The sequence below is a fragment of the Emydura macquarii genome, unplaced genomic scaffold (genome assembly GCF_026122565.2).
Source record: "Emydura macquarii macquarii isolate MOO-44397 ecotype Brisbane River unplaced genomic scaffold, CSIRO-AGI_Emac_v2 contig_2897, whole genome shotgun sequence".
Lineage (NCBI taxonomy): Eukaryota > Metazoa > Chordata > Testudines > Chelidae > Emydura > Emydura macquarii.
Window position 1 is genome coordinate 235,711 of NW_027133034.1, and position 23,667 is coordinate 259,377.

At 41.9% G+C, this 23,667-nt stretch overlaps 1 long non-coding RNA gene across 2 annotated transcripts in view; it reads left to right on the plus strand.

The window, feature by feature from the left end:
* The window catches only part of LOC137166992 (uncharacterized), a 39,258-nt gene extending 17,927 nt beyond the window's left edge, over positions 1–21,331 (plus strand). For both annotated transcript variants that reach the window (XR_010923910.1, XR_010923911.1), the window contains exons 2-4: positions 6,507–6,745; positions 8,043–9,650; positions 20,845–21,331. This is a non-coding gene — a long non-coding RNA (uncharacterized lncRNA). The remainder of the gene's footprint in view (positions 1–6,506; positions 6,746–8,042; positions 9,651–20,844) is intronic.
* Positions 21,332–23,667: the final 2,336 nt, after the last annotated feature.

A 23,667-nucleotide genomic window follows, 5' to 3' on the forward strand; every position in this document is an offset into this window, starting at 1 on the left:
AATGTGTGAAAACTGGACACTAAGTGCCAGAACCTCCCCTGCTCCCTGTCCACTTCTTCCCCCCAAAACACTCCCCATTTCTCACTGCTCTCTCCACCCTCCCCTCCCAGCTGAGCAGGGCTCTCAGGGTGGAGGGGTGACTGGGGCAGGATGTTCAAGGGAGAGCCAGACTCCAGGGCTGAGTGACTGAGGCAGGCGAGGGAGGAAGAGCTGTGCTCCAGGGGTGGGGGTGGGGTGACTGGGACAGGATGGGGGAGGGATTGTTGTGCTCTGGAAGTGGAGAGGCGACTGGGGCAGGATGGAGGGCAGCACCCCAGGGGCAGGGAACAAAGGAGGCTAAGAAGGCGACACGAGTGGCAAACTCAGCCACTGGCCCTGCTTCTCAAATGTGGCGTGCTTCAGGATCCCTCCCCTGAGTGCTGGCACCTCTCTCTACTGGAGCCGGGCAGTTCCTGAGTGCTCTTCCCAGTTCCTGCCCTCCCCGTGGCAGAATGGAAGCCAATTGCAGACAGTTACTCGGGTATCCGGACTTCAGGTCCCCTTTTTGACCAGACTTTTCAGTCAAAAATAGGACAACCCTAACTGAAATCAGTGTAGGCTCATAAGTCACTTAGGCACTTTTAAAAATTTACTTCTTGTCAGTTTTAATGAAAACTCAATACCTTCTCTTGATAATTTAATGTAAACAGATTCAGTTGTACATCTAATATAATGTTGTTAGCTTATATGTTATTTCCACTGTCAGAGAGAAGAAGATATTGATTGTTTCCTTCCCTATACTGGATCCTGGGTATTCAGCTGTCTCCTTCACTGCAAGCAAACCACATTTACTCATTAATTTCAGCCGCTTAATTAAATCAGTTGAAGGTTTCTAATTTCATTATGTCCATTCAAATGCTTAAAAACATTTATTGTGCTCGTACAGCTTTTCCAGCTGTTTAACGACACATTAGTAATGGCATCTCTTAAAATAGTTTTTGCTTAGTATATCTGGTTTATGAGTCACATTTTCTAACTCACTTTAAAAGAATCTGTTATTATTGTTATTATTTATTAGGAAGGTTGCAAGATACATAGCAGCATGTAATATACATGCAATATAAAAAGAAGCAGCAGCTACATAGTATATAGGCAATGAAATAGGTACTGGCATCATATTAAAAAAACAAGCATCTCTTAATACTGTATAGCTGCTGTATAGTATATGTAAGCGTACCATAAATCAAATGGAAATGTTGAGCTTCATGAGGGTATATTGGATATGTGTCTGTTTAATGTATTTTCCATTTAAGAACAAAGATATCATGTGTGGGAGTTGCCAAATAGATATAAGTTGACAAGAGCGCCTCTATAATTATAAGACATTGTATCATAGATAGATGCTACGTTGGTATACCCATGTTCAGGTTTGTACCCAGCCTATAAAACAATGGGCCTATTTCATCACTGCCTTGCATGTTCTGTTGTCATTTAACACCTGTGAACAATAGGTGTAAAATGTTTTGCATCCACATTGCTCTCAGTTTGCACAAGAACAAATGACTGCACAGGCAGTGAAGAATAAAGGCCTTATCAATAGTGCTTGGTGGTAGACAGGGAGGCTAAATTCCAATCATATATAAAGAAATATAAGTAATAAAAATACCATTAGAGTCTTGAAGATCAAGAAACCCTAGGTTAAGAATAAAGTTTTAAAAATACATAGTAGAAAGTATAGTAATGCAGGTTTTAGGTTCTTCTAACCTTCCATGGACTCTGTAAGGGAATTACAGATTGTCAAAGATTCAAAAAACAATCCTGTCAGATAACTCCATCTCTACTTTCCCAAAACATGCTCAGAGGAGAATATGAGTTATCACTCAGAACAAATGAAAAAACTAAACTTGGAGTTGACCAATCCATTTTTGACACGACATTCTAAAATAATTAGAATCACTTCACTTCAGTCAAAATTCTCTAAATTTCCTTACTCTCATGTCTCACAAATGCCTTTTCTGATAACCCTCAAACTTACACCCCAAAAATTCCTTTGGCAGAAGACCAAGTATGAGAAATATCAGTCAGCTGGATTTTGTTCTGAAGAAAAGGGAGTGTCTGTCAAAATCAGCTACAGCTTTAACTGTGAGCTACTTCTGTGTCATCATAAATGGCTAGAAACTTTTGTTTGTCTGTTCCCTAGTTCATAGGTATGTTAAGTGGTATGCAAATCCGGCATTATATATGTTAAAAATAATCAAACGGGTTGTCCCGGGGGTGGTTTGGGGAGACAGAACCCTTTATTGCCTGCTCGTTCCACCTCAGCACCGCGAGTGAGCAACGAGGGGTTACTTTACAATCCTTTTATCCATAACAGTATGTAAAAGTATACATTTCCAGCAACTCCCCATAGACCCTTATTTGGTTACATTGACACCTATAAAATGAATATTAACAACTACATAATGAATATAATCATACCTGCCCCTGTTTGTTGTTTACAGGATTACCATACAGAGGTCAGGCACATCACCTTAAATCCTATAAATTTTACACTAACATTCTTTGAAGTAAAGGCATGCCAGAGGGGAAGGAAAATAATGCTTTCTTCCCACCAAGGCCTTGTGCAGGAGTGGTGACAGACTCAACCCCTGCGCAGATGGCCAGGAAGGGAGGAGAAGAAGAGAGATAACAGACTCTAACTAGAATTCATACCAATTAACAGAAACAAGGTTTGCCTGTGCCTTGATCCTGTTCCCTGTAGCTTAGGCCTGACCACTTGTCCAGCTTTTAACTCTTTACTCTCCTACAATATATTGTTACAATTACTATTACAATTGACAGAATACGATTTAGTTCAATTAAAATACCGCTTGAGAAGTAGGAGATGGAGCAAAACTAGAATTTTTGTAGATTTTTAGCTATGGTTTTATCTGTAAATAGACAAGCAATTAAAATGAAAAAAGCATTCATTGAAGCTGCCATCGATGTCAGTGAAAAGAGAAATGGATCATAGGTCTGCATAAACTCAAAAAGAATGAAATTTGCAACACATAGTAGCATCAGAGCAGTGCTCCAGATTCCACATCAGGTTTTTTTCCAAACTAGATTTGAGTTTCTACTGTGATTTTTAATCTAATGTCATGTATATTATAATACATGGAAGCAAAAAGACATGATTAGTCGTGTATATGGATATTGATTGGCCTCAGATAGCAAATCTGATTGACTCTGATTACCCAGGACATGACCACATACATAAAAATACATGGAGCCTGATTTTCATTTAAATTAAGGATATGTCTACACTGCAAAGAAAAATCTGTGGTGCCGAGTCTCAGAGCCTGGATCAATTAACTCGGGCTTTTGTGGCTTGTGCTGTGGGGCTAAAAATAGCAGCGTAGATGTTCCTTGCTTTGGCCGAAACCCAGGCTCTGATACTCAGTGCCATGGGTTTTTCTTTGGGGTGTAGACATACCCTTAGGCCTCTTTACACCACTGTGGCTGTGTAAAGTGTGTGTACATTATATTTAAAGTTAATTACATGACATTTACACCCACTTTAAGGCCCATTTACATTGCCAGAGCAGTGTAAAGAGGACTTGGTGTGAAGAAGAGTCAGGCTTTGTTTACACTACAGACCTTACAGCGGCACAGCTATTCTGCTGCAGCTGTGCTGCTGTAAGGTTTCCCATGTAGCCGCTCTATGCCGACGGGAGAGAGCTCTCCTGCTGGCACAATTAAACCACCCCCAACAAGCGTCGGTAGCTATGTCGGTGGGATAGCGTCTCCTGCGGACTTAGCGCTGTGCACACTGGTGCTTTTGTCAGTGAAACTTAGGCAGGGGTGTGTTTTTTCATACCCCTGACTGACAAAAGTTTTACCAACAGAAGTGCTAATGTAGACAAAGCCTTAAGCTCACTGAGAAGAAATAAAATCCCCTAAGGAAGGGGTGGAGAATGGGAGGGATATTAGCAATTGCCCACAGCAACTAAAAATCTGAATAACCTAGCAACTAGACATTCGGTTAACATTTGGAACATGGACTGCATTAAGGTGCATACTGATAGTGAGCTCATATCAAACTAAAACCAGTAAACCTTAACTCTAGTATCAAACACTTAGTGAAATATCAGAAGGGAGAAAGTAAAAGACTTTTTTTTTTTTTAAACTAAAGGCCTGATCCTATAAAGTGGTAAGCTTTGTTGTTAGTTTCAGTGCAGTGTACTTTTATTGCCACAACATTTTGTTCCAGGATGGAATACTCAGAAAATATTTTTTGCCTACCAAAAGTGCAGGTTATGCTTCCTATACAAACAAATCAGTGTTGAAAATACATGTAACCTACACTTTTGATTAGGAAAAAGAAATGATTAAAGGCCAAAATGCTGACATTCTCTATTGGCTGAACATGCACAATTTCCATTACGATTAATGAGAGTTATGAAAGACTATCATGAATGATGAGGAGGTACTAGATCCTATAGAAGGATTTTGTAAATATACGTAACTCCAGGGCAGGAAAAGGCCATCTATATGACTAAACTCAGAGAATGCACAACAAAAACTTTATATTATCAAAAGCTTTGAAAAATAACTATTTAGAATCAGCAGATGAGATATAATCTTACTAGCATATATAGAGGCATGTCACTCATAATGTGGTCTTCAAAATCCAATATAAAGTTTGAAATATAACAACTGATGGTTTGATGTTCCATATTAGAATATTGGTCCAAATCTAGTGTCCAGCATTCAGCAATACTCAATATCTGATGCTTTTGAGAAAGATAACCATACTGGCCTGCCAAAATGCATCTAGTTAATTGTGCAATGTGTATATATAGGAGGGAAAATTCCTTACTGAGCCACATGATCAGTTTATTCTGTGAAGCAAATAATTTTGTCATCCTTATCATCATTTTAGCTTGCATGAACAATTTAGAGATTACAATTTGGTATTACCGCTCTGGACTGTAGAGAGATGTCTTAACAGCTTAATTCCCTGGAAGGAGAAGTGTAAGCTAAATAAAAACTACAGCTAGCTTTATCGCTATTTTTTAGTATCCATATAGAAACAGAAAAAAACCACAACACTAAATAAAGGGCCTAATTCAAGCTGAGTTAAAGTCAGTGGGAATCTTTCTATTGCAATATTGTATTAAACGTTTACCCAGCAGGTATTAAATTGTCCACCATCTCTGGAATAGACAATTAGATTGAGTTGGATAACTAAAATAATGATCAATATTTTAATAGACAAACGTAAATTACATTATTTTTGTACATGAGAACTCCACACAGTTCCCTCCCACAGCCACCCTCACTACCACTCTCACACATGAAAAATAGAGAGAATTTTCTCATGTCTGTTATTTTTAATTCATGATCCCTTTTTTCTTTTTTGTTATAATCAGATTCCATATTAGTTTTTAATTGTTCAAGGGCTAGGGATATTAATAAAGAGACGAGAATTTAATGAATAGATCATTTTTCCCAGTTGTGAATGGTTTGAGTAATGAAAATACACCAGCACTAGGAAACACTACAAAAATGTAGATTGAGTAGTTTTACTAATTAGGACTCAAAGGAGTGAAAACAAACACTGGTTTCCTTACTTTGTCTTTCAACCTTCAATGTGGTGACCGTCTTGGTAGATGGAGCCCACAGTTAGTTGGGTGGTTAGCTTAGTGGCCTAAGCATCACATTTGAAATATTTGCATTTAAAGAAAGCCCATATTGGAATGTTCCATAGTCTTCCATCCTCCCAAGGTGATAAACTGAGTACCACAACGTTTACTTCGTTAAGTCTTTTGAACAAGACTTTATTAATTGGGTTTTTGCCTGCTATCTCTGGACATTAAAGACTCCAAGGTATTTTTGGTAAAAGCAGTGGCTTATCCTTAATGTCCTCGCTCAAGAATTTCCCTTTCAACTTGTTATCTGTTCGTCTTGGTGGGCACTGGATGTTCACTCAGCTCCCTCTCCCCATCCCAAAGGTGGCTCCATTTTAATCATGTCATGTTTCCTTCATGTATACGAAGGACCAAATTCTGGCAGGTTGACTGCCTGAAAATCCATGTACTTTGAGGGAGGGTTAGGGTAAAGATTTCCATCCCATTTTGGACTCCCATCAAAACTTACAGAGAGGCTGCTCTGTAGGTCATCTACCACAGGAAGTAAGGAAGTGCATATGTGGTAGGGTTCTAGGATATAGGGTGTTGTCCATATGTCAGTGTATAAACTTCCCATGGTGTGGCAATAAAACTGATGCATACTGCCACTCAAGCAGATTATTCCTTCTCAGGGCAGGAATAATCTGCACATGAGGACCCATCTGCCCAGAATCCATTCACAGTTTATGGCTACTTTTGCAGTATATGGTGGCATTGATGCATTAAGCCGAAACTTGGTTCATGGTTTGTAAAATGTTTGTTATTTTTGCAGTAAAGGATGTTATGTACATTTAAGATACTATCAGTACTGTTTATTACCTGTAACTTGAATTCTCTGAATTTTTTCTTATACAGGTCTTCTGTCTTCACTGTGTCTCAAAGATCCAGAAGCTATTAAGACAGTTGACACTAAAAAAGGGGTTGCAAACACTGCTATGCTGCGATTCTATCAGTATGTGAGGGGGGAGTAATGGACTCAGCCTCAGATTCTATTCCCTGGACCTGCTTAGTATTAGGGAGTTACGAAAGCCCATGGAGAGAAGAGAGAGGGAGAGTGTAACCATCCAGAAGAGAAATTCAGAGCCTACTTGCAGGTGAGTAATAATAGTTTCTGTCACAAGCTGCTGTGGGCACAGTGTATGACAAAGCAACATAAAATATTGGTGCATGTTATGAATGCGTGTGATGCTCTAGTCAAGTTTTCCTGAAGGATACCATCCCTGGTATCCTTACAATGATGTAAAATAATAATTAGTCGTGTCCTAGGCTCACTGAATAGGCAGTGTATATACCATCCACTTAGCAGACTTATAGCCATTATGACCTATGAAGTGAATGCTAGTGACAATTGAATCAAAGTTTTCCTGATGTCAGACTACAGCATGGCTAAAATCTTGGTTCTAAATCCAGCGCAGACCTATGCAAGCTGAAAGCAAATGTACATTACTTAAATGTAATTCTCAGATAGCAGTATACATGGTGTTTGGGTGAATATAGGTTGTTCACTCTGCAGAAATATTTACGCATGGGCTGAAAGACAGAAGGTGAAATCCTGGCCCCCATGGAAGTCAATGGGAGCTTTGCCATCAACTTCAAAAGGGCCAGTAGTTCACTTCTGGTCACATGGAAAAGGGGAATAATTACCCTAAAATATGACCAGCAGCCACACCAATCGCACGTATGTTGCCATGAGAGAAGCTGCAGGGACTAGCACCCTGCTAAGTGATGTGATGAGCTAGCCTAACTGATGTGATCTTGGCCTATGACAACAGGATTTCTATTGCACTGGATACAGCTCATACAAAATAAAAGTACATATTGCTGTCTGCACCAAACAGGCTTTGTGGGATATTGCCAGGATTTGGTGAGTGCCTGAGACAGTTGCATAATCAGTAAGTGACTTCATATTTAGAGAGGTACCTGGTGCTCACATCTCCTTCATTTAGGCCTGATTCAGCAAAGCACTTAAGCACAGACTTAACTTTTACCTTTGTTGAACAGGGATGAGATTACTCAAGTGATTAAAGTCATGTATATGCCTAAATTTACCTAGATTATAAAGTCTTTGGGGCAATGACTATCTTTTTGTTCTGTGTTTGTATAGCACCTAGCACAATGGGGTGCTGGTCCATGATTATCATTAGGGCTCCTCGGCACTATGACACCATGGTAATAAAATAATGAATAATAATAATAAATAATAATAATAAGTGCTGAATCAGGGCACTATGAAGATCTATCTGATCTATCTGAAGCATTCCACAGGGCTAGAATCTCCAAGCAACATCCGCCACATCAAGGGATAGGAGAGTCATCAGGATTGCCATAATTGAAATTAACTGTGTGTTGTTTCAGTTAATTGTTCCAATTAGTCTCTCTGTTTCTTTTCAGTTATGCCTTTCTACAACGTCACCTGGGATGCTGCTAGAAATTGAAAATGCTCTAATGGCCAAGCGCTCTTACTCTTACTATTTCTAATTAGCTCCCTGCCATGTTTTCATTGTAACACTGAACATTTTTATAGGTGGAAGGGATGGGGAGTTGTCATCATTACAAGAATGACATTGCATTTAGTGATTCCATTATTCCAGTGGCAAAAATGAAAATTAAATATAAAAAAAGAACTAAACTGGTCTGTTTTAGCTGGTGAAACTTTCTGATTCTCTCATATTATGTCAGTACAATGATATGATGTTTGGGCTGCAAACAAGGCAGTAGAACTTTTAGCCCCCTGGTCCCTCCACCCACCCATCCATCACCAGCCATTCATGCACATACCTCTACGAGACAACTAGCCAAACAAAGTCCAAAACCTCTTTTCTGACGACAAGATCCATCTCAGGTTTTTACTCAGACTTCGCCTGAATAAGGATTGAGTAAATATTGAGTAGAGACCTCAGGGTCTTCACCCAGTTAAAACATTTCAGTGTTTACTAGATACTTATTTTTGTTCGTTTATGTACAAAACCTAAATATAAGCGTTAATTTCAAATTTAACTTTTTTTCTGCAACTCAGAGCAAATGTACATAGGAAATGGATACACTTATGAAACAGTTTTTAGCAAAGGGTCCCCCTGAGTTGATGCTGAAAATGGAAAAGAACTGAAAAAAACTGCCTCATGGTGTGGAAGCATGTGGTTGAAACTAGATGCTTTGAACCAAAACTTACAAGTGTCCATGAATCCTGGTATCCATACCCACACTGTCATTTACATTGCAAGGCTGAGAAGCACCAACATTTCAAGAGAATCTGACTTGTCGCTACCTCTCATATTCAAGTTCAGGAGACCGCTCAGAACTAAGTTTAGTTCTTGGAAGAATGTGTCCTCCTGAATGACAAGAGGTTGCTTTCAACCACTAGCACTGTGCAAGAAGCAGACATTTTTCTCCATCCTCTCCACTAGGACCCCAGACCCAGATTCTTGAAGATAGTTAGGCATTTATCTCCCATTGAAATCAGGAGGAGTTAGTCGTCTAAATACCTTTGAGGACCTGGACTCCTGTGCTTTGGTTTCTGTTCCTGCCCCTTGATATGAAATAGTCCCGTATCCATTGACTTTCAGGGCACACTATGAAAGTCGTCTCTATTCCTATGCTTTTGGGCAGTTTAGGATGCAAAAGGGCTGGGATCAGTGGTTTGGATGTCTCTTTTCCCCATCCTGGTTTTGAGAAGGCTGCTGCATTTGATATGTGTTTTAATTTCATTGTATTTTTTTAAATACTGGCAAAGGCACAGAGATGTTTAATGTTTTATATAAATGTAAATAAATAACATTATTACAACCTGTACATCCTGGGGATGAATGCATGGCTATGCATACAATGTCGACAGGTGGGCTTCCTCAACCATGGGATGCTGTTCTGGGAAGGAGGACAACTGAGAAGAGACGGGGTCCACCTCACGAAGAAAGGGAAGAGCGTCTTCACATACCGACTCACCAACCTAGTGAGGAGTGCTTTAACCTAAGATCAAAGGAGGCAAGTGACAAAAGTCCACAGGTAAGCATAAAAAAGATGACCTTAACAGAGTGCTAAATATTGGGGAGAACATGGAAATTACAGTCGGGTCGTAGGAGCAACAAGAGAGAAGTCAATGGGGGAATCTGTTCAACATATTAGATGTCTATGCACAGTATAGTGGTCCCATCAATAATTAGTGATAAGGAAAACAAAATGAGAGCCCCACCAGTACAGAGAACCAAATCTTCACTCAATTATTGTATTTGCAATGTCTCCCTTCTCCCGCAGAGTTGGCGAATAGGCTTTACAAAAAACAAGTTGTACCTGAGGTATCATGTCACCAGATCCAGTTGTTCACTTCCCATTCCGTTTCCTTCCCTCACAATTCCTTAATATATCCCATTGCCAGTGCTACTCCCATTCCCACTTGGTTCAGAGGTTCCTCAACTGATCCTGCTCCTCATTTCCTCTGCAGTATTCTATTCATATCCTCAAGCTCCGATGGCTTCCATTACTCCAGGCTTCCATTATTTCCTTCCTTCCTTCCTTGCCTGAAATTCCTTAAGTTTCCACTTCATTTGCAGCTTCCATTCCTAACTGATTCTATTGCATGAAATGGGACTTGCCTAGCAGTTGTTATCAGGGATGGAGAAAAAGAGGGGTAAAACTTTTACCAGTCAGCATTCTATGGTAAATATGTTCAGGTGGGGGGATGAGAAACAACAACAAGGCCAAAACCTTAGATCTCTGCAAATATTATAAATCAATGGCCAAAATGCACACTGGGACTAGAGAGAAAGGGCAGAGACAACATCCTTTATCATGATAGTTTCTAGGTACTTTGTTATATTTATTTACCATTAGGGTCTCTTTCAGGGAGTTTAAAGAATTAAAAATAAGACATTTCTCAAGGTAAGGTTGTTTGCTCTGTTTTGTACGTGAGCCAGAAACCTTACAACATGCACATTTTGATAAATCATTATGTAAATACTATACATTTTCAAAAAGAGAAGTACCCATTACTTGCAAAATGTTTAGTGTTGTGTGTCCTGATCCAAAATATTATAGACTAAAGCATAGATCCTCAAAAGTATTTAGGTATCTAACTCTCATTTAAATCACTGGGAGTTAGATGCCTAAATATCTTTCATGATCTGGGCCTAAAATATCAAAGGACCCTCCTAAACTCCACCTGTAATACCCACACCCATAGAACAGTTCACTGCATGCATAATGCTTGTTTGTATGTACCAAGGTGATCTTTTGTGCATGCAGAAACAGTACCATACATGCCTTTCTCACAGCTCTTTGTCCCTTGTTGCTGTTGATCTTGGTGTGCTGAAACCCACTCATCACTTTTAAAATTCGAGGTTATATGGCCTCCCTTTGAAGCTCTGAATTGAGTAAGAGCCTTAAGGGGACATGATTCTTCCTTGAAACCCCTGGGGCACAGAATGGTTGTGTAGGTTGAACCGCTTTCATGTTCAGTGGGGCCATGGCTCTGCCTCCTAAACCCCTTTGGGGTGATCTAGAGCTCCTGTAGGGAACAGTCCCTGTGCTCCCCTGGGTCAGACATTGCAATTGTGACTAGTCTTGGTGCAGAGCATACAAAAACAAGAGGTTCCAAGCACTCTCCTATACACACGCTACCCAGCAGACGTGAGCTGGACGATGATAAGAATCGCAATTTTATAAAAATTAAAGGGAATTAAATTGTAGTACACTTTAATGGCTGTGAGAGTGTGGGATAAAACCCCAACACACAATTAGCAACATGCATTAATAATTGAATTCAATAAGGGTTAAGAAAGAAGTTTACTCTTACAGACACGCCGTGCAGAGACAATGAGTAACTTGATGGTGGGAGGGCACAATTTAAAGCTTCTGGGGGCATGTAACTGCCCCCATACCTCGCCCCCATACCTACCTTGGGCGGAGGAGCAGCAGCAGAGCCAGGATTGCCAGGGCAGTGGCAAGCGAGCATCTCGGGGAGCATCTCATGGCAGCTGGGCAGGCTTCATGGATGGGGGGCGGCACCAAGTGGCACCAGGCTCCTTCAGGAGAGGGAAGAGCACATCAGGTGCAGCTTGGACCAGGGCTGCCCACCCTGCCTGGGGAGTGCCTAGCCGTGCAGAGGTGGCCTCACTCAGGGAACAGGCAGGGCAGTCAGCCAGCACCCCAACTCTCACTGTACGGAGAACCAGGGGCCAGGAGGCTCATCCAGCTTCCAATCCCAGGGGGCACGCCCCACAGCTTGAAAACCTCTGTGCTCAATGGAAGGCATAAATCTGGGGGGAGGGCATATGACCCCCACATTCCGCCCCACCCCTCACACGTGTCACCTCTGACTCTGTGCTTTTACAGTGAAAGGGCCAAAGCCACTAGGTGCCACCCAAAAGCTTTTGCTGAGTGGCAGCACAACATGGGGGAAACTGGCTTCCTATTCCAAAGCACATGGAGCCAAATTCTGCTCTCAGTTACACTGGTAACATTGAGATCAGTCTGCATTGCAGAAAAGCCACTCTGCAGACCTTCTGCAACAGGAGTCTTAGTTCTCGGGGGCCTTCAGGTGAGGGCCTTAAGGGAATGTCTTTGGACTAAGCAACAATCTGTGCCTGTGTCCAGGCATAGATTATTGCTGTGTGTGTGGTGGGAAGAGACTGGGCTCTGTGGGGGCTACTGCTGGCCAGAATACGGGATACACACTAATGCTGCTTTTCACCATATACTGTTTGTGTGCCTGTTTTGGGCACCACTTCTTGTAGTTTCAGAATCTGGCCCTTGATTTAAAATATGAAAGTTGGAAACTGACCCTTGATTTAAAATAGGAAATTGGCAAGTGATTATCATGTACTCTAATGGCTTTGAATATTTCAGCGGGAAGCAGCAGCCAAGTTTGGTTTCTTTTTAAAAAAAAATTATTTACCCATAATCTCGAGAACAGTACATCATTACAGTGAGTGCCCGATAATGCCTGGCACAGCTAAACCAGGTGTTTCATTACAGTCTTCTCTTGTCACATCATCACTTTTTGAAAAACTCTCCTTCCTGGTTGGAATTTTGCATGCTTGGTGTCAGCCCAAAGGAGAACTTTTTTGTTTCCTTTTGTTAACTTACAGTAAATAAACTAAAATATCTGCAGCTGACCCTTTTGGAATAAGTTTTTAAGAATTTCAAGTCAGAAGACTTGGTATGGAGAAACACGGATATTCATTGTACATGCTAGGCTTCAGCTAGCTCAAAGTTGCAAGATCAGCAATTCTTTGTTCAAGAAGTGGCTAAATAAGGATTTGAGTGCAAAGAGTAAGGCAGAAAGCAAAGATTCTTATTAAATTTTACAGAAGAGGTACTTAAAGAACTAGTATTGTAGACACAACGTGGCTGAAATGGGTTACTGTATACCTACCTCAAAACAGAGCAAAGGGACCTGCATCAATGACATTTTATCCTGCATTTCAGACTATAAACATAGGTTGCCTGCACATCCAGTTTGGTCAAACTGGCTACAGGCTCAGTGTTTCTCCTGAATTTGTTGATCTTTTTAGGAGTCCTGTAAAAAAGTCTTGGGCCCTTCAGCCCAAGACTGAAATCACACCCCTTTTTTAAACTGAATCGTCCATTCACATCTCCAGCTGAGGAGGAAGGGATGCCTCAACTGCAGAAGCCAGAACTGCCTGGGTTCTATTAGCAGTTGTAGAACAGCTCTGCTGAACCAAGCCCCAACCTTCTTGCATCAAAACCTGCCCATCTTCCACTGTCCCAAATGCACATAGTGCATGTACTCAGTGTGTGTGCAGAGATTAGGATTTGGCCCTGATTGAAGACTCCAGATCTTTCTAAAATGAGAAAAGGCGGAAGAGGATGTACCTTTGTAGAGGTTGTGGCGAAGCCAGAGCTGGCTGGAGAACATACTGTTGTGTGTGATCCTAGAGGCAGAGGTGGGACTGCTCTAAAGTCATTGAACACACTGGGTTATCTCAGCCATTAGTTTTGCTGTTTTAGTATTGGTTACAACTGTAGCAGGCTGCTGAGAGCAAACTGGCCACTTTTTCAAACTAGAGGGGTAGCCGTGTTAGTCTGTTTTTAGCAAAACAGCGAGAGTTTTGTGGCACCTTAAAGACAAACACATTTATTTGGGCACAAGCTTTTGTGGGCAGAAACGCATCTGATGAAGTGGGTTTCTGCCCATGAAAGCTTGTGCCCAAATAAATTTGTTAGTCTTTAAGGTGCCACAGAACGCTCACTTTTTTTCAAACTAGTAACTGAAGAAGAGCATGTACCCCCTCCTAATGAGTTTGTTTAAATAGTCTTATCTCCCTCAGACAACCCTTTGCAAGAGTTCAGCACGAAGTACGATAAATCATTAAATTGTGAAAAATACTGGAAGAGAGCCATCTAAAACGGTTGGCCAAGAGTGAAACTACACACAGTGCTCTCATAGGCCATTAGCTAGAGATCATTAGTTCTTTTGCAGATTCACATTGTTAATGTATCCATGGTGTATCTAAACATTTTGGGCCAGTCCCTCAGCACCCGCTCCATGCCCTTTGTACTATTCCCATGAAGCTGGGATGTAGAAAGATGACTAAATAGAAGTAGGGACTCTCCTTGCACAGGAGAATCTCTGGATGGGGTAGGGCTGATGACCAAGCTCTACACACCATGTACTTTTTAACCCCTCTGGATTATAGGATGTTCTTGGGTTTGCCATGAGTGGGAGAGGGCATGTCCAGAACACGCTGCGCTCTAGCTATCCTGGGCCTGTGGAATAGCACAAGTTAGGGAAGCCCTCAGGCTGCTTTAACTTGTTTTTGGGGATGGTACAAAGTGGGCCCAAGCTGCCCTCATCATAGGGGCAGGGGGGGAAAGAGTTGAGGAAAAGCCAGCTGTACTGTCTCCTCTGGTGTTTCCAGTGGAGCATGGGTGCATTGGAGGACCTGGTCAATAGGACCTGATTGTCCTACATCTGCTGGCCTAAATCCAGAGTAAATCCATTTATATCAACTGAGTTACAGTGGCATAAAATTATTTTGTATGAAAGGAGAATCAGACCCAGACTTCACACTATATTAAATATACTACTCTGTCTGTGTGTGTGAATATATGATAGTGGTGCTATTGCATCTATCCATTATAAACTGCTTTCATGGGTTTATATGCCACTCAAAATATTATTTCAGCTTGGAAATTATTGGTCCTGCAAGTTTTAGCTCCAGAATTTTGGTTTTAATTTTCTTTAAGTCAGATTGGTATCGTTTTTGTTTTATTTTGCTTTTAGTTAGAAATATTCTTTAAAATTAAAATATTAAAAGTGTTTAAAAGAACTCTGCTATCAAGCTGTGAAAATCAGAGGCTGCATGAATACTCACGTTTTCATGACTTACTTATTCTGTGCATATTAACATCTCGATGGCTGTGCAACGTTTTATGCCTTGATTTAATACACTGTATGGGCTACAGTGCTTGCTAGAAAAGGAGATGGGCAGGAAGGGAAAGTTTATAAGACACAATACTGGAAGCCCAAAGGCTAAGAATAACACAAGGAAGTATACAGTACAAAGTAAAAATATAAGGAAATATTTTTTAAAAATTTTGCTGAAGGGAGGGTGACTTGAAATAATTGAAACACAGAAAAATTACATTGGAAACAGAAGAGAGAGGATATTGAAAGGAGCCAATCACCCAGGAATGCATAAGGAAATAGTGCTGGCTAAGGCGTGAAAGGCAACAAGAAAGGTAAAGTGTTCAGCTCCTGATCACTCTGCTTTGGGAAGTGCCCTTTTTCACATGAGACATAAAACCAAGGTCCTAACCATTCATGACCATCAAAAATGCTACATTTTGTAAGAATAGGGGTCTGGTGCAATATGAAATGCTTTTGTGACTTTTTCTTTAAGTGTATCTAAAATGAGAAATTAAATTTTACATCTAATTTGATTTCTGATCTCAGATAAAGATAAAAGGCTGGATATAGGCTTTGGATGGGATGTTTGGCTCCACAATTGTGAAGGGGTTTCAGCACTACCTCCACAGACCTTTGACCAAGAAGATAATGCTCTCAAGAAGTCTTGCGTTATCTCAGTCTCAATCTATTGTGGGGCACTGAGTTTGTAGCTTGCAGACAGAAGGACAAGGACTCCCTTAATGACGGGTCCCTGCCAAGGGCTTGAGATCAAAATTCTTTGTAGAGTTCCTGGATGTAGGGAGGAGACTGGCTATGATGTTACTTTCCTCAAGATCATGGATAAGACAGCGGCAGACTTCCTCATAAAACTATATGCCAGGTGAGGAATTTAAAGTCTGCCAGAGTAGCCAGTGAGGGGTTTGGACAATCTTATCCTCAAGAGAACATAGGGAATAGCTTTGTAGAGTTAAGAATCTGAGTTGAGGAAAAGCCAGCTGTGCTCTCTCCTCTGGTATTTCCAGTGGAGCATGGGTGCATTGGAGGGTAACACACCTGAGCACACCCCTTCGTGGCCATGCAGGTACACGGTCCTCAGCCCCCACTTGATGTTTACAATCATTTACTTAGACCCACATACTGAGAACAAGATACTCTCTTTGGGGTGGTGGGAGGGTGTCTCATTAACTCTTTACAGAGTATAAAAAATTCTCCTCATTAGCCCCTGAAGTCATCCCTTCTTCTGGTCCTGGGCTAAGGCCAACAGATATCCTCTTCTGAGTTCAGGAGTCGCCAACCTCCATCCAGTGCTATAATTCAAACTAACAATCTTATTCTCCTTAGATCAGGAGTCCACAACCTTCCTCCTGGAGCTGGGTAATAGTTCAAAAGAGTCACTTTCCTGATGCCTGCAGCTGGGTTATAATTCAGACCAGCTGCACCCCTGCTGGCCCCTTTTAATTTATTCCTTTCACCTGCCCACTTAGCAAGACACCAGTCTTCCTCCTGCTGCTAGTGTCTCTCTGTTATAAGGGAGAAGGCAGCACATATGCTGCCCTCCACCCCAGGATTTGTCTCAGCTGGCTGGTAGAGAGAGGAGCACTGCCCCCGCCCTGCACTAAAAGGCTCCTGGTCCCAGGCCTGTAAAGCAACAGTATCATGGTTTCCCCTAAGCACTAATTATTCCCCTGGGACCACTTCCTCTCTTCCAGGATGTGCCTCTGCCCCTTCCTACAACTCATGTACATCCAAACTCTCAAAACTTGAAAGTGCCATGCCACAGAACAGGGGTGGCTGACCCTTAGCCCCTACTACTCTTAAAGGGGATGGACCACCCCTGTCACAGTGAGATAAAAGGGTCAGAGTCAGTCACTGTGAGTTTCTCTCACAGACTCCTGCATGACTGCAAGCTCCTAAGGCTAGGATCGCTAAGAATCCTAGTTTTTTTTGTGAAGAATAGCCAGTGTTTTGAAAATACATCAATTGTAAGGGTGTATCCACTCAGAACATCTCATAAAGCATATTAGCCAAGCAACAATCTGCATTTTATGGACAAACTGTTCCAACCCACTTAGCTGTGCAGATAGTAACATATTTGAATCATAGATCCTGGCATATAGCTAAACTCTTGGTCTCAAGAAACTGGAAAGACTGTAGCACCAGGGTACTGTTGTCAGTGTCTCAAAGTTTTAGACTGCATTATAGGGCTGATCCTGGATGATACTGAGTGCCTTCAAGGCCAGTGCTCAATACCTAACACCTCACAGGATTGGCCCATAGATTGCTAGCCCTCGATGTTCATACCATTGAGTTATCGGGGCAAGGCGACTGTAGCAAGGAGCATTTAACCACAATACCCTGGATATATCCCAATGTAGATAATTATATCCTGTCCACCTAAAGTTGATTCAACCTTTCTAAAATTGTCCATGAAGTTTCAACTAGTGAGGTTTCCTTCCTGAAAAAACCCAGTAGTATTACTAGTACAAAATAGCTGCCACTTTCCATCTCACAGGTGACTGCATTTTGGGGGTGAACTGATACTAAACTGTAAAGGGCTTTGGGATGTTTCTGAATGAAGGGTAATATATAAATATACTAGGTCTGATTCTCATTTACACTAAGCCTGTTTTACACCACTCTAGCAGTGAAGGTTTTGAAATGTTGCCTAAAAATAGTCAGTCTCTGGATTCACCTGGCTTTTTCTGGCAATTTATTCCATAGCCAGATCGCCTCAGCTGAGAATGCTTTTTTCCCAGCTCTCATAGACTTTGTCCTGGCCTTTGTGATCTGAATCATCCCAGAGAAGTGTAGCTGTCTCAGAAGTTCAGAAACTTAAATTTGTTCTTTAATGAAGCTGGGGCTGATCTATTAATTGCTTTGAGGTATAGGACTAAGGTCTTAAACTGGCACCTGAAACTGATTGGGATCCAGCGGAGGGACTTGAGCACTGATGTGTTATGCTCACCGCAGCCTAGAGACCATAGAGAAAGTGGGCAACCACACTCTGTACCAGGTTGAACCAGTGCATCATCTTCATATTTTGCTTTAGATAGTGAATTACAGTAATCAGTCTGAGTAAGATTGAATGAATTGTTGTGGGCAGGTCCTTGTCTGGGAGGAAGGAATGATATTTCCTAGTGTTAGACTTGAAGCCGTTTTCAGCCCAACCAAAACCCACAATAATTAACAAGCATGCATAACAAAACTTCAAGGCTGTCTTTCCATGAGAACAGCACATTCCATACCCCCTCCCCTTGTGGTATATTCTCTTATCTGTAAAGATTCCACCCATCCCCGCCCCCAAAGATAGTCAAAAATTCTGTTCAGTCTCTGTCTTTATCACCCCTGTTCTTTCTGAGAAGAACAAGGTCTGTATTTGTAAGTAAATAGATAAATAATTCATTTACATTTCTTTTAAGTGATAAAAAAAACTGTACATAAGTGATCTTTGTAACACCATAAAGTTGAAGCTGATTTTTCAGACTTCCCGATATCATAAATAAACCTCTTCAGTATTGTCTGTGTTGCCTGATTCTTAAGAAAGAATCCTTCTTGCTTTACAATTTGGCGCAGCGAGCAGGGTGCAACTGGGATCCTCGGAGTGTTTCCCACAACCAAGCACAGAGGTGAGTACATTTTATACTTACCACCTCTGGTGCGCACCTTGGTCTGGGAATCTCTGAGATACCCCTTTGCACCCTTTTTTTAATAAAACGAACCAGGCATAAGGCACATAGACAAGAGGACTGAAGAGGGATTGTGTTTTGGGGTTGTAGTTTTGGCAACGTTTTCAGAGTGCAGGGATCACTTCGGTGAAGACTGCATTGCCAAGTACTGAGCACCAGAGTGTGCTTTAGTAAGTGCTGAGTACAAGGTGTGCTTGGTTAATTCCCCTGAAACACCATTTAAGTGGGTTTTAGGAAGCTGGGTGACAATGTTGTACGAATTGCTTCAATGATGTCCTCAACGGGAGGAAAAATCGTTGAATTTCTAAAAGAAAAACATGCAAAGGTTCAAAAATCTATGGTAAAAGATGGCTGGACTGGTATAAGTGTGAAAGACAGTTTGTTATGATAGTCTGGTCAGACAAAAGGAAAGCTAGAGAAAGGAGTGGTGATACTTTACTGTGAATATGCAAGAAAGGTAAAGGAGTTAGAGGAACTTAGCTTTCACATCAGTGCAGAGCCAAAAGGCAGATCTGAACCATAAATTAAATGAACTCCAAACAGAGAATAGTGCTTTAAAGGTTAAAATGAAGAAATGTAACTCCTCTGCACATCGTATTACTGCTATCATGCAACAGAAGGATTACAACGATTTTGGTTCAGATAATAATAATAAAATAACCAAAAGAAATTAAATGGAAGTTGGCAGACACGGAGGGAACTCAGGATAATTGGCCTCTTCCTCCTCCTCCATTTAACCCAGAACCTGATGCCAGCGCTCCCTTGGCCCCATTCCAAGTAACCACGTGATGGACGGGACAGGGAGATGACAGAACAGCTCGGCATACTTATAAGTATACTCCTCTCAGTACCAGGGAAATGAAGGGCTTATTAAAGGATCTCCCGGATCTAAAGCCCAAATCCCTAGTCAGGGACAGGACCACGGCCAATTGAACCCCCACAGTACTCTGCCTTTTCAGTCCGGTCCTGGCCCCGCTCCTATCCCCCCTCCCCCCGCTTTGCCATGTTTTATCTGTGGAGGGACTGGACATTGGGCAACTAAATGTCCAATCCGGACAGCCCTGGGTTGATAGAACGGTGAGTAAAACTCTCAGATAGGTTTGGTTTGGGATATAGGAAGTCAGTGAGGCAGTGATGATTCTCGAGTTTTGCTTAACCAATAAACTCTTTATTCTATAATAAACAATGATAGCAAAAGGAACTCCATGCGCGAAAGGACAAAGTGCGCCACCCAAGACTTCTGCATTTGTGATCTCTCCAGATGAACGCATGGCTGCCAGCTTGTGACACTAGGGTGCCCGGTTTTGGAGTTCCCCGAAGGAGTTACAGCACAGACGCAACAAAAATAGTTACTTTATACTTACAAACACCATGTAAAAATATACCATGTTGGCCAAATTCAGTTTGCCGTTTGCTTTAATTCCTGGAGACGGGAGAGAGCCGCTCCGAGTGATCAGTTCGCAGCGAAGCTGGCCGGGGAAAATGCGTCAGCCTGCCGAACCGACACGACTAGGGGATTCGCGCAGTGCCGGGTAAATCCAATTCCTCTCTGGCCTCTGCTACCTGATTTTAAACTTTTATAGTTTCCCGCGGCTAACAGAGGCTAAGCCCCATTGGCTGTTATTTGCTGCATGACCTTTTAAGGTCATGCCTTGGCTATCAGCCAACCAGGTGCTTGCACTTTGCCAGGCAGTCGCTGACCACGCACCGGCAAGGCGAGGTTCCTTCATCCCCTTATAAGGTGGTAAGTACATGTGGGTCGTGCAGTTCATGCCGCTGAGGCAACCCTCCCCAGGCTGCTTCTTTATCCACGTGGGGGGGAGGTGCGGTGCTCGTGGCGCTGCGGACGCCACTATGCAATTTTGTCTCCACACAGGTAACCAACCCCAGCTGGCAGCTCAGCCCACTGCCAACCCCTACTCACACCTGAGCAGGAAAGAAATGGCTAGACTTTTGAACTCCATGACCTACTAGGATTCAGCAGCCCCCTTATCCGTCAGTGCTATGAAGGCAGATATAAACCTCTCGAGACCACATTTGCAAGCATGGATAAGGGGCCGGCCATGCACAATTCTTGTGGACATGGGAGCGTCTGTTTCTCTTACTGACCTCCCCATTACTAAACAACACATTATTATTTCAGGGGTAGAAGGCACACGCATCACTGACTACAGAAGCCACCCCAGAGCAACAAGGAAAAAAAAATTAAGAAAACATGTTGTGAGCCCAGAGGGACATTGTGGCAGGAGCCAGGAGAGGAGTAAGTGCAGCACCTGTGGATTCAGATCCCTGGGACAGTACTTAAAATAACAACATCTGGGCTAATAAAAATGTTGTTTTGGAAACTTAAAAAATGATTAAAGGAAAAAGAGTGAGAAATTAACACTACAGAAGCTGGAGGGAATTGAATTCAAATGATTCTTGGTTTCTTTGCAGCCATTCTGAAGGAAAAATGGGCCCTTTTCCCAAAGGAATGGTCTGTAAATAATCCTGACTAAAAATAATTTGAATATGGATGATTTAAGTTTAAATCACTAGCTGGAAAAAGGAGGTTTCCATTGGAACTTAACTGCCTCCAAATGCATAAAAGGGAATGTAATTTGTGTACAGCTGAGTGAAAATAATTAGAGCAGTGCAAGAAAAAAATTTAAAAAAAAATTTGTGTGTGTGCAAATATGTTGTGTAAATCTGTATGGTTTTAAAAATCTAAACCAATACTCTTGGTTTGTAAAAACCCTGTTTTGTAGGTTTCAAATAAATTGGTTTGGTTAGCATTTAACCCTTTGGGTACATCCAGGTTTTATAAAGTTCAGCATCTTCTAAGACCAAAATTGTGGCTGTCGGAGAGGCAGCCAGAACCAGAAGAATGGGGAAAGATTCTGGATCCTTTTTTGGTGATAAAGTAGCACAAAGGAACTGCAAATAATGGACATACCTAGGCGATAAACAAACTACTTGAAACCAAAAAGCTCAAAATTCAACCATCCAAGAAAGAAGTATTTTAAGCAATAATCTGCCACCCCCAAAAGGGGGTAAAAATGTTATTTTTGTCTTTCAGAACTTCAAGAAAAGCGAGTGCCAGCAAAACAGCTAAAAAACAATACCATGAATTTATTATTGCAAGAAAAATTGTTTTGTGTTTTGTGCAGTTTGTCTTGTTACTAACATTGTGTATATATATATATATTAAGCAGGAAAAAAAATCAATAAGCACTGTAAACAAATACATATATATTAATGTGGACTTAGTCCAAATAGGGTTGGGAAACCTTAAAGCTATATAAAATATGTGGTAACAAGTTAAACACTGTGACATGAAATGTATTGGGTTATATCTGGGAATATTAAGGTACTAGCCCACTTGTTAAGGCAAAAGAAAAGATCCTTGTCTGATACATATGAACTATTCCCCTTCGCAGCAACAAGTCTTTTTCTTCTATTGCCAAGGCTAAATTTGTGACTCTCATCTGGAATACCGCTAACCCTTTTCAAGAATTATGTTCCAGGTTTCCTTCCATCTGAGGACAAGTTATCTTGCGGCTTAGTGCCTGCTCATCTCTGCCCACCCATCCAGGTTACTGGTCAACTTCCCCCACCTATCAAACAATAACCTCTCAAGCCTGAGGCCTTAAATGTAGTAGGTGACATTATTCATTCTTTACACCAATGAGGCATACTTGTTCCCTGTCCCCCCCACCAACTCTCCTATCTGGCCAGTTAAAAAACCTGATGGCTCCTGGCACCTTACCATCGACTACCACACCATTAATCAATATGCAGATAAACTTGCCCCCATTGTAGCTGACCCATCAGTCACCCTTTCGGGCCTTAATCATTCTTACTGCATCTGAGACATTGCAAACGGCTTTTGGAGCCTCCCCATGCATCCAGAGTCACAACGCTGGTTTGCGTTTACCTTTGGCCCCACCCAGTTCAGCTGGACTCGTTTGCCCCATGGACATCATAATTCTCCCACCCTCTTTCACCGGGTTATGGCAAAAGCTCTCTCTTCGGTAGACTGGGCTTCTGCCAATTCTACTTGTTTGCAATATGTTAATGATTTATTGCTTGCTTCCTCCACTGTCTTTGATCACCTTCGTGCCCTTCAGATGCTACTCCAGGCCTTAGCCAATGCAGGCTTAAAGGCCAACCCACGAAAAGCTCAGATAGCTCTACCTACGGTTCAATATCTGGGTTACATGGTCTCCCAGGACTCCAAAGCCCTCACTTCAGATCGCCGGATCGCAATTGCTGCAGCCCCAGGCCGACAACAGTTAAAAAATTACATAAGTTAATGGGCCTCCTTAACTTTTATAAACAATATATCCCATCATTTTACACCTTAGCACAACCCCTCAATGACCTTCTTAAAGGGGCCCAAGCCTCCTCAGACCCCATCTCTTGGTCAGCAGAGCATGACCACTGCTTAACGCAGCTTAAAACAGCCCTCCTTTCGGCTCCAGCACTGAGGTTCCCCCTCCCGTCAGTACCATTCAAGCTCTGGACCCATGTACAGAATGGCCATGCTATCGCTATACTTACTCAAAATCACGGTGACAGGCACCACCCTGTGGCCTACTATTCCACCTGCCTTGATCCAGTAGCGCTGGCTTTTAACCACTGTCTTCAAGCCATAGAGGCAGCCTCCTGGGCCGTTACTGTTCCTCACATTTGGTTTCTGAAGCTCCCCCTTACAATTTTCATGCCTCATGCAGTTCACAAAATCTTGGACGGGGCTGCTTCTCAAAGGTCACCTCAGCACGATGGTCCAAGTGGGAGTGCACCCTTCTAAGCCCCCACATTACAATTGCACATTCTTATCTTCTAAGATGGCTGTGATTAAGATCAAGACACTCACCAAAAACAATGACCCCCCTCTCTCTTGCAAATGCAGCTGTAGACAAGGCTGCAACGATTCCACAGAAAAATCTCCAAGTGGCAGCCACTCCAAACTCCTAATGGTATT